This window comes from Symphalangus syndactylus, chromosome 2 (assembly GCF_028878055.3).
Source record: "Symphalangus syndactylus isolate Jambi chromosome 2, NHGRI_mSymSyn1-v2.1_pri, whole genome shotgun sequence".
NCBI lineage: Eukaryota > Metazoa > Chordata > Mammalia > Primates > Hylobatidae > Symphalangus > Symphalangus syndactylus.
The window spans coordinates 143,669,939-143,683,148 of record NC_072424.2 but is presented as its reverse complement, the minus strand read 5'-3'; the positions used below and the strand labels follow the sequence as shown (position 1 = coordinate 143,683,148).

General features: G+C 44.6%; 1 non-coding gene across 1 annotated transcript; it reads right to left on the bottom strand.

Annotated features, from left to right (window-relative positions):
- Nucleotides 1-1,226: 1,226 nt before the first annotated feature.
- Nucleotides 1,227-1,330, bottom strand: LOC129477690 (U6 spliceosomal RNA). The gene has a single exon (XR_008655884.2). It is a non-coding gene; the product is annotated as a U6 spliceosomal RNA (small nuclear RNA).
- Nucleotides 1,331-13,210: the final 11,880 nt, after the last annotated feature.

Here is a 13,210-nt window from a genome sequence, read left to right as displayed (position 1 = left end):
ACTCTGTCACTCAGGCTGGAGTGCAGTGGCATGATCTTGACTCACTGCAACCTCTGCCCTCATGCAATTCTCCTGCCTCAGCCTCCCGAGTAGGTGGGACTACAGGCGCACACCACCATGCTTGGCTAATTTTTGTATTTTTGGTAGACACAGGGTTACACCATGTTGGCCAGGCTGGTCTCGAACTCCTGCTCTCAAGTGATCTGCTTGCCTCGGTTCCCAAAGTGCTGGAATTACAGGCGTGAGCCACCAACATGTGTAGATGGCACATAGTTGGGTAGTGTATTTCTATTTTTGCCAATCTCTGTCATTGAACTGATGGATTTAGATTAGAATTGATACTTAGGGTTTAAGTCTTTCACTGTATTACTTGTTTTCTGTTTCTCACTTCCTTTTCCTTTTCTTCCTGTAGATTGCCTCAGCATTTTCTAGAATTCCATTCTACTTTATTCATGTATTTAAAAATCATATCACCTTATATTGTCCTCCTGGTGATTGTACTCTCTCTCTCTCTCTCTTTCTCTCTCTCTCTCTCTCGCTCTCTCTCTCTATATATATACATATATGTATGCACACACACATATACATACGTATAGATGTAACTTATCATAGCCTCCTCATAAAAATTGTACCACTTTGAGTGAAGTATTGAATGTTTACTTCCATTTAGGCCCCTTGACACTTCCTATTTTTTAAATAAAATGTTCCTAAGTATTTTACATTAAGCACTGCATCATACGTTGTTAGTTTTGTTTCAGCCATCAAATATGATTTAAGAAACTCTTGAGAAGGTGAGTCTATTGCTTTTACCTCTATTTTCACCCAGTGTGTCAGCCTGGTAAGACTGCCATAACAACATACCACAGGCTGGCAGCTTAAACAGCAGAAATGGATTTTTGCACAGTTCTGTGGGCTGAAAGTCCAAGATCAAGGTGCCAACAGGAGTGTTTCTCGCGGGCCTCTCTTCTCAGGGTGCAGACGGCTGCGTTCTTGCTGTGTCCTCACATGGCCTTTTCTCTATGCAAGTGTGTCGCTGGTATCTCTTCCTTTTCTCATAAAAAACAACAATCCTCCTGGATTAGGGCTCTACCCTCATGACCCCATTTTACCTAACAACCCATTTACAGGCCCTATCAAGAAATACAGTCACATCGGGGGTTAGAGTTTCAACATATGAATTTTTAGAGGAATGCAATTCAGTCCAGATTGCTTTTTTCTATTCAGAAAAAAAAATTAAACAATTCATGAATTTCTGTGTCACCTTTGTGCAGGGGCCATGTTAATTTTCTCTGCATCGTTTCAATTTTAGTCTAAATGTTGCCAAAGTCATCCTGCCAATAGCTTTTTGAATACTTAAATAACTGTTATTGACTGAGTCTCTTTCTCACCATAGAACTTGGAATTTAGAAATTTTTAATGATATAGACTCATTTTCAAAAGCAAGTTAATGTCTCTTCATCTGAGCCTGCATTGCCAAGACAATCCTAAGCCAAAAGAACAAAGCTGGAGGCATCACACTACCTGACTTCCAACTGTATTACAAAGCTACAGTAACCAAAACAGCATGGTACTGGTACCAAAACAGAGATATAGACCAATGGGTCAGAACAGAGCCCTCAGAAATAACACCACACATCTACAACCATCTGATCTTCGACAAACCTGACAAAAACAAGCAATGGGGAAAGGATCTCCTATTCAGTAAATGATGCTGGGAAAACTAGCTGGCCATATGCAGAAAAGTGAAACTGGATCCCTTCCTCACACCTTACATAAAAATGAAGTCGAGATGGGTTAAAGACTTAAATGTAAAATCCAAAACCATCAAAATCCTAGAAAAAAACCTAGGCAATACCATTTAGGACATAGGCATGGGCAAGACTTCATGACAAAAATGCCAAAAGCAATTGCAACAAAAGCCAAAATTGACAAATGGGATTTAATTAAACTAAAGAGTTTCTGCACAGCAAAAGAAACTATCATCAGAGTGAACAGGGATCCTACAGAATGGGAGAAAAATTTGCAATCTATCTATCTGACAAATGTCTAATATCCAGAATCTACAAGGAACTTAAACAAATTTACAAGAAAAAAAAAAAACTCCATCAAAAAGTGGGCAAATGATACGAACAGACACTTCTCAAAAGAAGACATTTACGTGGCCGAAAAACATATGAAATAAAACTCAACATCACTGATTATTAGAGAAATGAAATCAAAACCACAGTGAGATACCACCTCATGCCTGTCAGAATGCTGATTATTAAGAAGTCAGGAAACAACAGATGCTGGTGAGGCTGTGGAGAAATAGGAACACTTTTACACTGTTGGTAGGAATGTAAATTAGTTCAACCATTGTGGAAGACAGTATGGTTATTCCTCAAGGATCTAGAAACAGAAATACCATTTGACCTAGCAATCACATTACCGGGTATATACCTCCCAAAATATAAGTCATTCTACTACAAAGACACATGCACATTTATGTTTATTGCAGCACTATTTACAATAGCAAAGACATGGAACCAACTCAAATGCCCATCAATGATAGACTGGATAAAGAAAATGTGGTACAGACACCATGGAATACTATGCAGCCATAAAATAGAATGAGATCATGTCCTTTGCAGGGACATGGATGAAGCTGGAAACCATCATTCTCAGCAAACTAACACAGGAACAGAAAACCAAACACCGCATGTTCTCACTCATAAGTGGGAGTTGGACATTAAGAACACATGGACACAGACAGCAGAACAACACACACCAGGGCCTGTTGGGGGGTGGGGGGTAGGGGGTGAGGGGAGGGGACTTAGAGGATGGGTCAATAGGTGCAGCAAACCACCACGGCACACATATACCCATATAACAAACCTTCACATTCTGCACATGTATCCCAGTTTTGTTTTGTTTTTTTTTGGAAGAAATAAAGAAAAAAAAAGCAGCGCAAAACTTAACTTAAAAATTTGCATAAAATTGGTGACTACAATTATGATACATAATTATAATAGAGTATTATAAGGGCCACAGTAGAGGGAAACAAAGTTAAAAACATGAAAGTAAAAGATTCAAGATTTTTCAGAATATAACTTTTTTTTTTTTCTCATTTTGTTAACAGGCTGGAGTGCAATGGTGCGATCTCGTCTCACTGGGGCCTCGACCTCCAGGGCTCAAGTGATCCTTCCGCCTCAGCCCTCCAAGTAGCTGGGACTACAGGCATGCACCACCACGCCCAGCTAATTTTTCTGTACTTTTTGTAAAGAAAGGGTTTTGCCATGTTGCCCAGGCTGGTCTCAAACTCCTGAGCTCAAGTGATCTACCTGCCTCGGCCTCCAAAGTGCTGGGATTACAGGTGTGAGCCACCGCGCCAGGCCCAGAATATAACTTTTTAAGTTCTGATGGGACACTGCTGTTCTTAGCCAAGATGGCTAATCCCATACTCAGTGTAAATAGCCATTGAACCAATTTGACTATTAAAATAGCTTCAGTTTGGAATGTGTTCTGCAGCCCTGTAATAACACATCCTTTTATTCCCTGAACCAACGACTTATCCTTGATTGAGCTTACTTCTGCTAGCAGCAAAAGAATCAGACATCTGTGGTTCCTGGGTCCAAGGATCACAGGCATCTTTTTCAGTGGGGAGTAGCTGTCAACAGAGGCCTCGGCAAGATTATCAGGACGAGGGTAACTGCCTTTAGTCCCAGCTCCAAATATCTTCCATACCTCCCTTCTGTAGCCCCTCTGCTTTGTTTAGCATCTACAGGATGAGAACAGCAGCATCTACACCCTGGGCTATGGGGAATCACACATCTTTCTCTACGTTCTCACACACAACACCCTTAACCCCACATGTGAGGGTTCTTTCCACACTGATTAATTCTCCAAAGCCAGGTGGCTGCCACAATTCTATTCAATTCTGACACTCTCTACCTGAAGTTAGCAGCAGACCTATAAGCTAAGGGCTTAGACCCCAGGACTGCCCCCTTTACAGATGCCAATCATCCACGGTATTTCTGACCAACAGATAGTAAATTGGGGGTTCCCATAACCTTCTTTTAGGGTTCCATAATTTGCTAGAATGGCTGAAGAACTCAGGGAAACATTCTTTTTATGTTTACAGGTTTACCATAAAGAATATTATAAAGCAGCGATCCCCAGCCTTTTTGGCCACGAGGGACCAGTTTCATGGGAAACAATTTTTCCACAGACTGGGGTCAGGGGGATGGTTTTGGGATGATTCAAGCAGATTACAATGATTGTGCACTTTATTTCTATTGCCATTACATTGTAATATATAATGAAATAATGATACAATCACCATAATGTAGAATCAGTGGGAGCCCTGAGCTTGTTTTCCTGCAACTAGATGGTCCTCTCTGGGGGTGACGGGAGACAGTGACAGATCATCAGGCATTAGATTCTCATGAGGAGCGGGCAACCTGGATCCCTCGCGCGTGTAGTTCACAATAGGTTTCACGCTCCTATGAGAATCTAATGCTGCTGCTGACCTGGCAGGAGGCGGAGCTCAGGGGATAATGCAAGTGATAGGGAGTGACTGTAAATACACAGGCAGCTTTGCCAGTCGCTCACCTCCTGCTGTGCAGCCTGGTTCCCAACAGGACACAGACTGGTACAGGTCTGTGGCCAGGGGGTTGGGGCCCCTGTTATAAAAGACACCGATGAACAGTCAGGTGGGGAATATGCAGGGTAAGGTCTGAAAGGTCCTGAGTGCAGCAATTGGGGGGTGCCACCCTCCTGGCACCTGGATACGTTCACTAACCTGGAAGCTCATCAAATACAGTTATTAAGAGATTTTATAGAGGTTGATTACCAGCACTCCTATCCCCTTTCCCAGAGGCAGGTGGGTGAGGCTGAAAGTTCCCACCCTCTACTGGCATGGTCTTTCTCATGCCCACCCCATCCTGAGGCTGTCCCAGGACCCAGCCTTGCTTACTTTGTTGGCAGGCACTCAGGTGTGATGGGAAGGGGCTCCTGGCCAACACCAAAGACAGCCCTGACACACAGGAAAGGCGTTTAGGGGCTGTGTGCCAGAAATGGGGGACAAAAACCCAATTTATTTTAAAAAATTTTTTTAATTTAAAAATTGTTTCAGGGTCGGGTGCGGTGGCTCACGCCTGTAATCCCAGCACTTTGGGAGGCCGAGGCGGGCGGATCACGAGGTCAGGAGATCGAGACCATCCTGGTTAACACGGTGAAACCCTGTCTCTACTAAAAATACAAAAAATTAGCCGGGCACAGTGGCGGGCGCCTGTAGTCCCAGCTACTCGGGGGGCTGAGGCAGGAGAATGGCGTGAACCCGGGAGGCGGAGCTTGCAGTGAGCCGAGATTGCGCCACTGCACTCCGGGCTGGGCGAAAGAGTGAGACCCCGTCTCAAAAAAAAAAAAAAAAAAACAGGCAAAGAACTGAACAGACACTTCACCAAAGAAAACATATGGATGGCAAATAAAAAGATGCTCAAAATCAATTTTCACTGGTGAATGCAAATTAAAATAAAAATGGCCTAACACCGTACACCTAGCTGAATGACTCGCATCACAAAAAACCCAAACCTCACAATACCGAGTGCTAATAAGGATGTGGAGCAACCAAAACTCTCGTATGTTTCCCATGGGAATACAAACTGGAACAGTTGTTATAAAAATTGTTTCAGAAATTAAAATAATAATATATATATATATTTTTTACTTTTGAAAGCTGTTTAACTTTTTTTTTTTTTTTAAATGAAATAGACTTCTTGTCATTCCACAGGGTGGTAGAGATCAAATCCAGGATGGGACACGAGGGCTTAACCCTAACCCTAACCCCTAACAGGAAAGACCTGTGCTTCTCAAGCAGGGGAAGCACTCCCAGGGACTGAGGAGAAAGGTGCCCTTCAAGAGCGGGTAATGCGCAATTCCTGGGCATTGACTGCACCTGAAGATATGCTCAAAAAACCATTCTTCCAACAAGGAAGCAAACACAAGTACTTTAAGCAGTAAAAGGAAAGTTAACGAAATTTTTGAGTAAAACATGTGACTTCAAAGAGATTTTTTACCCTTGGAGTGAGCTGAGTCCCAGGTGCGCTGGGCTGTGAGCTCGCCTTCCTCTGACACTGGTGGGTCTTCAGGGAAGCGGCGAGAAACTGTATTAGTCTGTTTTCACCCTGTTGGTGAAAAGAAAGAGAAGTTTAATGGACTCACAGTTCCACACGGCTGGGGAGGCCTCACAATCCTAGTGGAAGGCGAAAGGCATGCCTTACATAGCAGCAGACAAGAGAGAATGAGGACCAAGCAAAAGCGTTTTCCTCGTAGAAAACCATCAGATCTCGTGAGACTTACCCACTGCCATGAGAACAGTACGGGGGAACTGCCCCGTGATACAATTATCTCTTACCAAGTCCCTCCCACAACATGTGGGCGTGATGGGAGCTACAATTCAAGATGAGATACGGGTGGGAACACAGCCAAACCATACCAGAAACCCTATCTTTTTTTTTTTTTTTTTAAAGATCTATAAATATAAAGGCAGCGTAGAAACCTCAGGGAGCCTGGACTTGGCACAGCCTAGAACTAACACAGTTCAGATTCGCTTTGCCTGGAGGACTGGAAGGATGGGCCTGCCTGGTGCATGAGAGACCAGAGCTTTCTGGCAAAAATTCTCAGCCCAAGATTAGGCACAGTGCAAATTTGGTCCCAGGACATCAGGCCAGTTTGAGAGGCCCAAAGAGCTATGCCTGAGTCCCGGAGGCCAGTGGATTAGTTCAAGAACATTAAACCAAGGTGTGTGTTGCAAGAAATTTCGCTCAGGTGTTTGTTGCAAAAGATACATTAAAATCCTAAGTCCTGGGGCCTGTGAAGTGGCCTTCTTTGGAAATAGGATTTTTGCAGATGACATCGAGATGTGAGCTAGGATGAGGTCAGCAGGGTAGGTCTTAATCCAACATGACTGATGTCCTTACTGAAGGACATCTGAAGAGGAGGAGAGACACATGGGGTCATGGCTGTGTGAAGACAGAGGTGGAGACTGGGCTGACGCACCAGCAATGCCAGAAGAGGGAAGAGGGGAGGGAAGCTTCCCAGGAGGTAGCACGGCCCTGCCGATACCGTGATGTCAGACTTCAGGGATCCAGAACTGTAAGGGAACAAATTTCTGTTGTCTAAAGGCACCCAGTTTGTGGTGCTTTACAACACACCACAAATGGTGGATGACAAATACAGCATCCATCATAACACAGAAGCCCAGTGACTCGGCAGAGGCGGTGGCGCGCTCTGGCAATTTCCAAAGAGACCCTTGCTGGCGTCCCAGCGGTTATATCCACACTGAGTTAGACACTAATGGGGTTTGGGACACAAGACCCTGAAATCTGGCACCTTGCATATTCGCGCAGTTCACTGCCATCAGGTGACACCCGCTCTGTGTACTCACCCTTTTCCCCCACTGTCCTCTCTCCATCAAGCTTAGCCTAAAGATACACAGGCCTCCCTGTGCCTTTTGGTCTTCATATCTAAAGGTGCTTATGTCGTGTAAAAATTACATACAATAAAATAAATTCGCCTGCTTTTCTCTTGTTTATCTGTCTTTTATGATAGGTGTCTCAGCCATAAACCTAGCAATGGGTGAGGAAATAACTTTTTCTTCCCTTACAGAACTGGATTCAGCACCGCAAAACCGAAACCGCCTCCAGAAAAGAGTCACCTGCGAGAACGCAGGGCTTGCCTTTCTCTCCGGTCGCTGAGAGTCCCTGGCTGGCTTGGGGACCCCATGGTGCTGCTCGCTCTTGCCTGGTGCTGGCGGGGACTTCCTGCTCCTGACCTCATACTACCTCTGCGGTAGAGGGCCTGGGACAGAGGGGATCCCTGCCCATCCCGCCAGCCCTATTCTCAGGAAGCTTCTGGAATCTCCACCCAAAAGCTTCACTGACATTCTGCTGACCAGAGCGTGGTCATAGGGCCACCCCATCTCACAAGGGGGCTGGAAAAATGCATTTTCTTCAGCTGCTCACCTTATACCCCACAGCAGTACTGCGGGCCTGGTAGTGAGGAAGAGGATGGGTAACGGAGGTTAGGTCAGCAGCTAGCAGTGTTGGCCACCAGGGGAGAGTCACAGCCACTTTCTGGGCCTGGTGGTGACTTCACATCGGTTGCCAGGAGGAAGATTTTGAAGATCCTGTAAGTGTTAGTAATAGCAACGCTGCTACGGAGTGCAAGGAACGATGGCAGCTGGGGTTGGAGCTCCTGCTGGGCTTGGGGGAGAGAGCCTGGCTGCGCTTTTCAGAATGCCTGTGTTGACGTTTATTCTCGTTTCAGTTTGTTTTGCTTTGTTTGTTTTACCTGCAGGCCTGTCGAGCCCTCTTGTAAATAATTCTCCAGTGTCTGCCGTTGAAGGTATCCAGGAGCTAACTTCAGGACTCTGTCATCCCCTCTTCATTTGGGGGAATTTCCTCTACTTACTTGAAACATTCAGATTTTCCACTGTCAGTTTTGGGTGAATGAATTATGCTTATTACTTTTAATAAAAGTCTTCAAGATCTCATCAGTGCCATGTCTTTTTCTTAGGCCTTGAAAATCATTCTTGGTTTATTTTTGAGAAATATTTAGGCCGGGTGTCGTGGCTCATGCCTGTAATCCCAGCACTTTGCGAGGCTGAGGCAGGAGGATTACTTGAGGCCAGCCTGGGCCACATATCGAGATTCCGTCTCTACAAAAACTAAAAAATTAGCCAGATGTCATGGTGCATACCTGTAGTCCCAGCTACTTGGGAGACTGAGGCAGAAGGATGACTTGAGCCCAGGAGCTTGAGGCTGCAGTGAGCTGCGATAATGCCACTTCACTGCAGCCTGGGCAACACAGTGAGACCCTGTCTCAAAAAAAAACACCAAAATTAATTTAAAAAAATTCAAATAGTCATGAAAATCGTTCTTGATTTCAGTTTTAGAGTGCTGCTTATTATTTTGAAAGACTTAATCTTAAATTGTATGTTCTGTTTCCAAATTTCTCCTTACTTGTCACTTAAAATTGATGTCTCCTTTATATATTGAAATGTCGTTTCTGAGATATTTCAATCGTGAGATTTTTTCCAGTTTGGTGCTATTCTGGTGTCTAATAATAATCACTTAGGAAAAAACACAAAGATAATTTCCCAGGCTTAAGTGTTTTTTTTTCTTTAGTAGATTCAATGTACCTTTAATTTTACTAAATACATATTGAGAGATTCGCTTCCCATTTTTACACAGAGCCTGTCATAATGTCCTAATTTATAAGTGTGCTCCATATACTTGGGACTAAAAGAACAGAAAATTTTCCTGTTTGGATAAAAATCCTGATGCTCATGTTTGACAGCGATACATGCTATTTTGGGGAATTTAACAGGATGAAGCGATGCCTAGTGACCAGGGGCTGCATTTTTTTCTGCCTTGTTTGATGCACACACCCCCTCTTGTTCCCATACCGGCCTTCCCCCCAGCAGCCGCATGTCCGCTGTGCATTTTGTGTTTGTCGTGTGCCTGTGCAAATCCCATGTTGTTCCGTCTGCATGTTCTTGTCTCCTCTGTTCCTTTTTTCCATTCAGCGCCTCCTGGTCTCTGTCTGTCTCGAATCTGCTGCTTCTCAGCACTGCACCATCATCTGTGGTGAGGCTTTCACTCCATTTTCCTTATCTGTTGTCCCTGGGTGGCTTAGATTTGTGAAAGGGGCATTAAAGAGAGGTCAGAGTACCCAACTGTGGTAGCATCAGATGGAAGAGTGGCCCAGGCCAGGGAGACCCCGTGCAAAACCTCAGGTGGGAGTAAGCCTGCCGCTTGCAGAGAACAGAAGTCAGGCTGGCCTAACTGGCACCGAGGGCATGGCTATAGGAGGAGGCATGGAGGTAGACGGGCCAAATTAGGCAGCCAGCCTCCCTGAAAAGGGACTCCTGAGAAATTGAAAGGCAGAAATGGTCAATTCTCTTTAACCAGCTAAAGCGTATGAAATTCCCACTATGTGCCAAGTTTTCTGCAGACTGTCTTCATCCTTACAGTGGATTAAGTGTTGTGGTCCTTACTGTATTGACGAGGCTTAGGAGGCTCTGAGCTGTCACTTATCACAGTCACAGGTAAAGAGCTGGCCTGGGATTTCCATCCAGAACAACTCCACTCGCCCATACAGGCATCCGTGCATCTCCACGGTGCAACAGACTGCAAGGCCCTGCTGTCCTGAGTGATGGTGAGTTGAGCCAGCCATGAAGGACCTCTGGGTTTTCTCTCAGAGATGACTGAAGGAAAAGAGTATGGGCAAATCTGAGAGGAGATGAAGAACGGAAATCCCCAGGCCAGGCACGGTGACTCGCCTGTAATCCCAGGCACTTTGGGAGGCTGAGGTGGGTGGATCACTTGAGGTCAGGAGTTCAAGACCAGCCTGGCCAACATGACGAAACCCCATCTCTACTAAAAATACAAAAAAATTAGCCGGGCGTGCTGGCACGCACCTGTAATCCCAGCTACGTGCGAGGCTGAGGCAGGAGAATCGCTTAAACCTGGGAGGTGGACGTTGCAGTGAGCAGAGATCACGCCATTGCACTCCAGCCTGAACGACAAAGCAAGACTCTGTATCCAAAAAAAAAAAAAAGAACAGAAGCCGGCTAGGGAAGCAATGGGGCCACGCCTCACAGCTGGGACTGGGAGCTCTCACTGACACTTGGTTTCTGGCCACTCCGGCTGCACTCGGAATCTTAGCCTTGAAGTCCAGTGGGGACCTTGCACCTTCTCTCTGGATGGGCCCCAATAGTGCAAAACAATAGGGTATGTTTTCTACTTTTAAAATTGTAGTGAAAAATTGGAGGAACACACTTGGCTGATAGAATGAATAAAGCGTGGTAATGAAGAATATTTGTAAAAAGATCTGTCTCATTTCCCTCTAAAGGCCTTCTTTCTTGACTCATAGAGGAAAAAAAGTGTCAACAGTGAGAAACTGCAGAAAAACCTCCCAAAGGACAGGGAGGGTGAGCTGCTCGGGGCTCCCCAATCATTTCCGCAGGGTCTCTGTGGCTCCATTCCTTCCTCCCCCACCCACAGGGTCTTTAGACGCCCTGACTGATGGAGCCGCTGTGAGCCTGAGAGAAGGCCCGAGGTGTTGGAATTTCAGAGTGAAACTCAGAAGAATCGACAGTGGAGAAGAAAAGAAAGGAAGCAGATCCCGCTTTCTTCATCGTGGTAATAGTAGTGGAGCCCGGCTGAGGCACTGGGTGAATGTTAGTAAAAGCCAGGAGTGATCTTTACTAACCTGAAAAACAAGTCACAAAGCCAGCTGTGCCTGGTTTCATCTTCCAAGAGCATGTCAGGGATCAGTGTGTCACCTTATTAATATTGGAGCATCTTAGGGTCCGTGCGAATTCCTGAAACTCATGGAATTTAATGGACAGATCTTCCTCCAGGGACTTACTGTCCTGGATTACGAAAACTACAACTGGACTTGGCTTACTTTATTAATCAGGCTCTAGGTGACCCATGGAGGCTGCAGAATTCTCCCACCGTTAAATGTGTACTCATAAACACAGGGATATACCAACTTAAACAGCACACAGCTCTTCAGTGGACAAGGAGGGAGTTTGACAAGATGCTCTTGGTAGGGACTCATTTTGACCATAAAATTCTATAAACATAAGTATTTAGAAATCTAGGGACCAGGTTACAACCACCACTCTAACTGGATTAACTGGAAACACACACACACACACACACACAGACGCACACGGAGGCATTTCATCGATGAAACAAATCCTGTCATATAACTAATACAGTCTAGCTTTAAATCCTATTCACCAAGCAAAGAATCCGATGGTAAATTGGGTGCATGTTTTGGGGCTGTCTGTAAGATATCCCAGTCTCTGTTTATTTCCAGTTGCTCTTCCCAACCCATACTCCACTATAGAGTGTCCCTCAAATGGGCTACACCATAGCAATCACCTGCGCACTTGAGAAAAACACACAGCGCCCAGGGCTTTCCCCTAAGATTTTGATTTAGGGGGTCCGGTTGGGACGCAGAAGCCTGTATTTTTATCACACTTCTCATGTCATTCCTTTGATTCTGATGATTAGGTGAGTCTGGGAAATCCTGACTTAAGTAACCTGCCCACGACTATTGGTGGCCCAGTTACATCTCGTTTAAGTGAAATTACTTCTGGCTTAAATGAAAAGATGGTTCCTGATCATAGGACTGATCCTTTGCAGCACCAAATGAGAACGCATTTGGATTTATCTATAATGGTTTCCTCATCACAGACCTTGGGGTGGTCTCAGAATTTTCTGCTACACAATCATTCTCTTAGCCCTTTCATTTTTTTTCCTTTTTTATTGAGACAGGGTCTCACTCTGTCACCGAGGCCAGAGTGCAGTAGTGTGATCTTGGCTCACTGCAACCTTTGCCTCCCAGGCTCAAGTGATCCTCCCACCTCAGCCTCCCAAGTAGCTGGGACTACAGATGCGTGCCACAAATGCCTAGCTAATTGTTTGCATTTTTTATGGAGATGGGGTTTTGCCATGTTGCCCGGGCTTGTCTTGAACTCCTGGGCTCAAGCAATCCTCCTGCCTCAGTCTCCCAAAGTGCTGGGATCACAGGCGTGAGCCACCACTCCAGTTTGCCCTTTCATTTTCCCTTAGTTTTATATTCCTAGTTGTTTCCTGGTTAACTTTCATCTGTTTGAAATTTTCTCTAACCTAACACTCTATTACTTGGAATGCAATTGGGTTTTATTTTCGCTTTTAAGCTACCTTTATGTATTTTAAAATTATTTTCTCCTCATTTTTAAAATTTAGAATGACATAATTTATGGCACTATTTTTGAATCTTTAAAATATTATTTTAAATACTGTACATAATACCATCTTTCATTGTGTTATGCTAAGACAACATCCATCTCTTTTTTACCAGTCTTAGCTTAGGTATCTAGTGCTCTATCTGACATCTTGATTTCCAGTGGTGGGAGCTTTACCTTCTTGACCAATTGACACTGGAAAGTCAAGGCAGAGGTCAAGTCAAAGCATCATAAATGTCAGCTGGGGAGAATACGTGCTAAATGTCATCATCATGGAAAATTTTACAGTATGCACCTACTGTACAATTGCAATACATGCATTTGCACGTTGGCAATATAAAGAGGTTAAAATTCTCATCCTTGGCAATCTTAAATTCTAGCTGCAGAGGTTAAGATATGAATGTAAAACATTTTTCAAAAAGC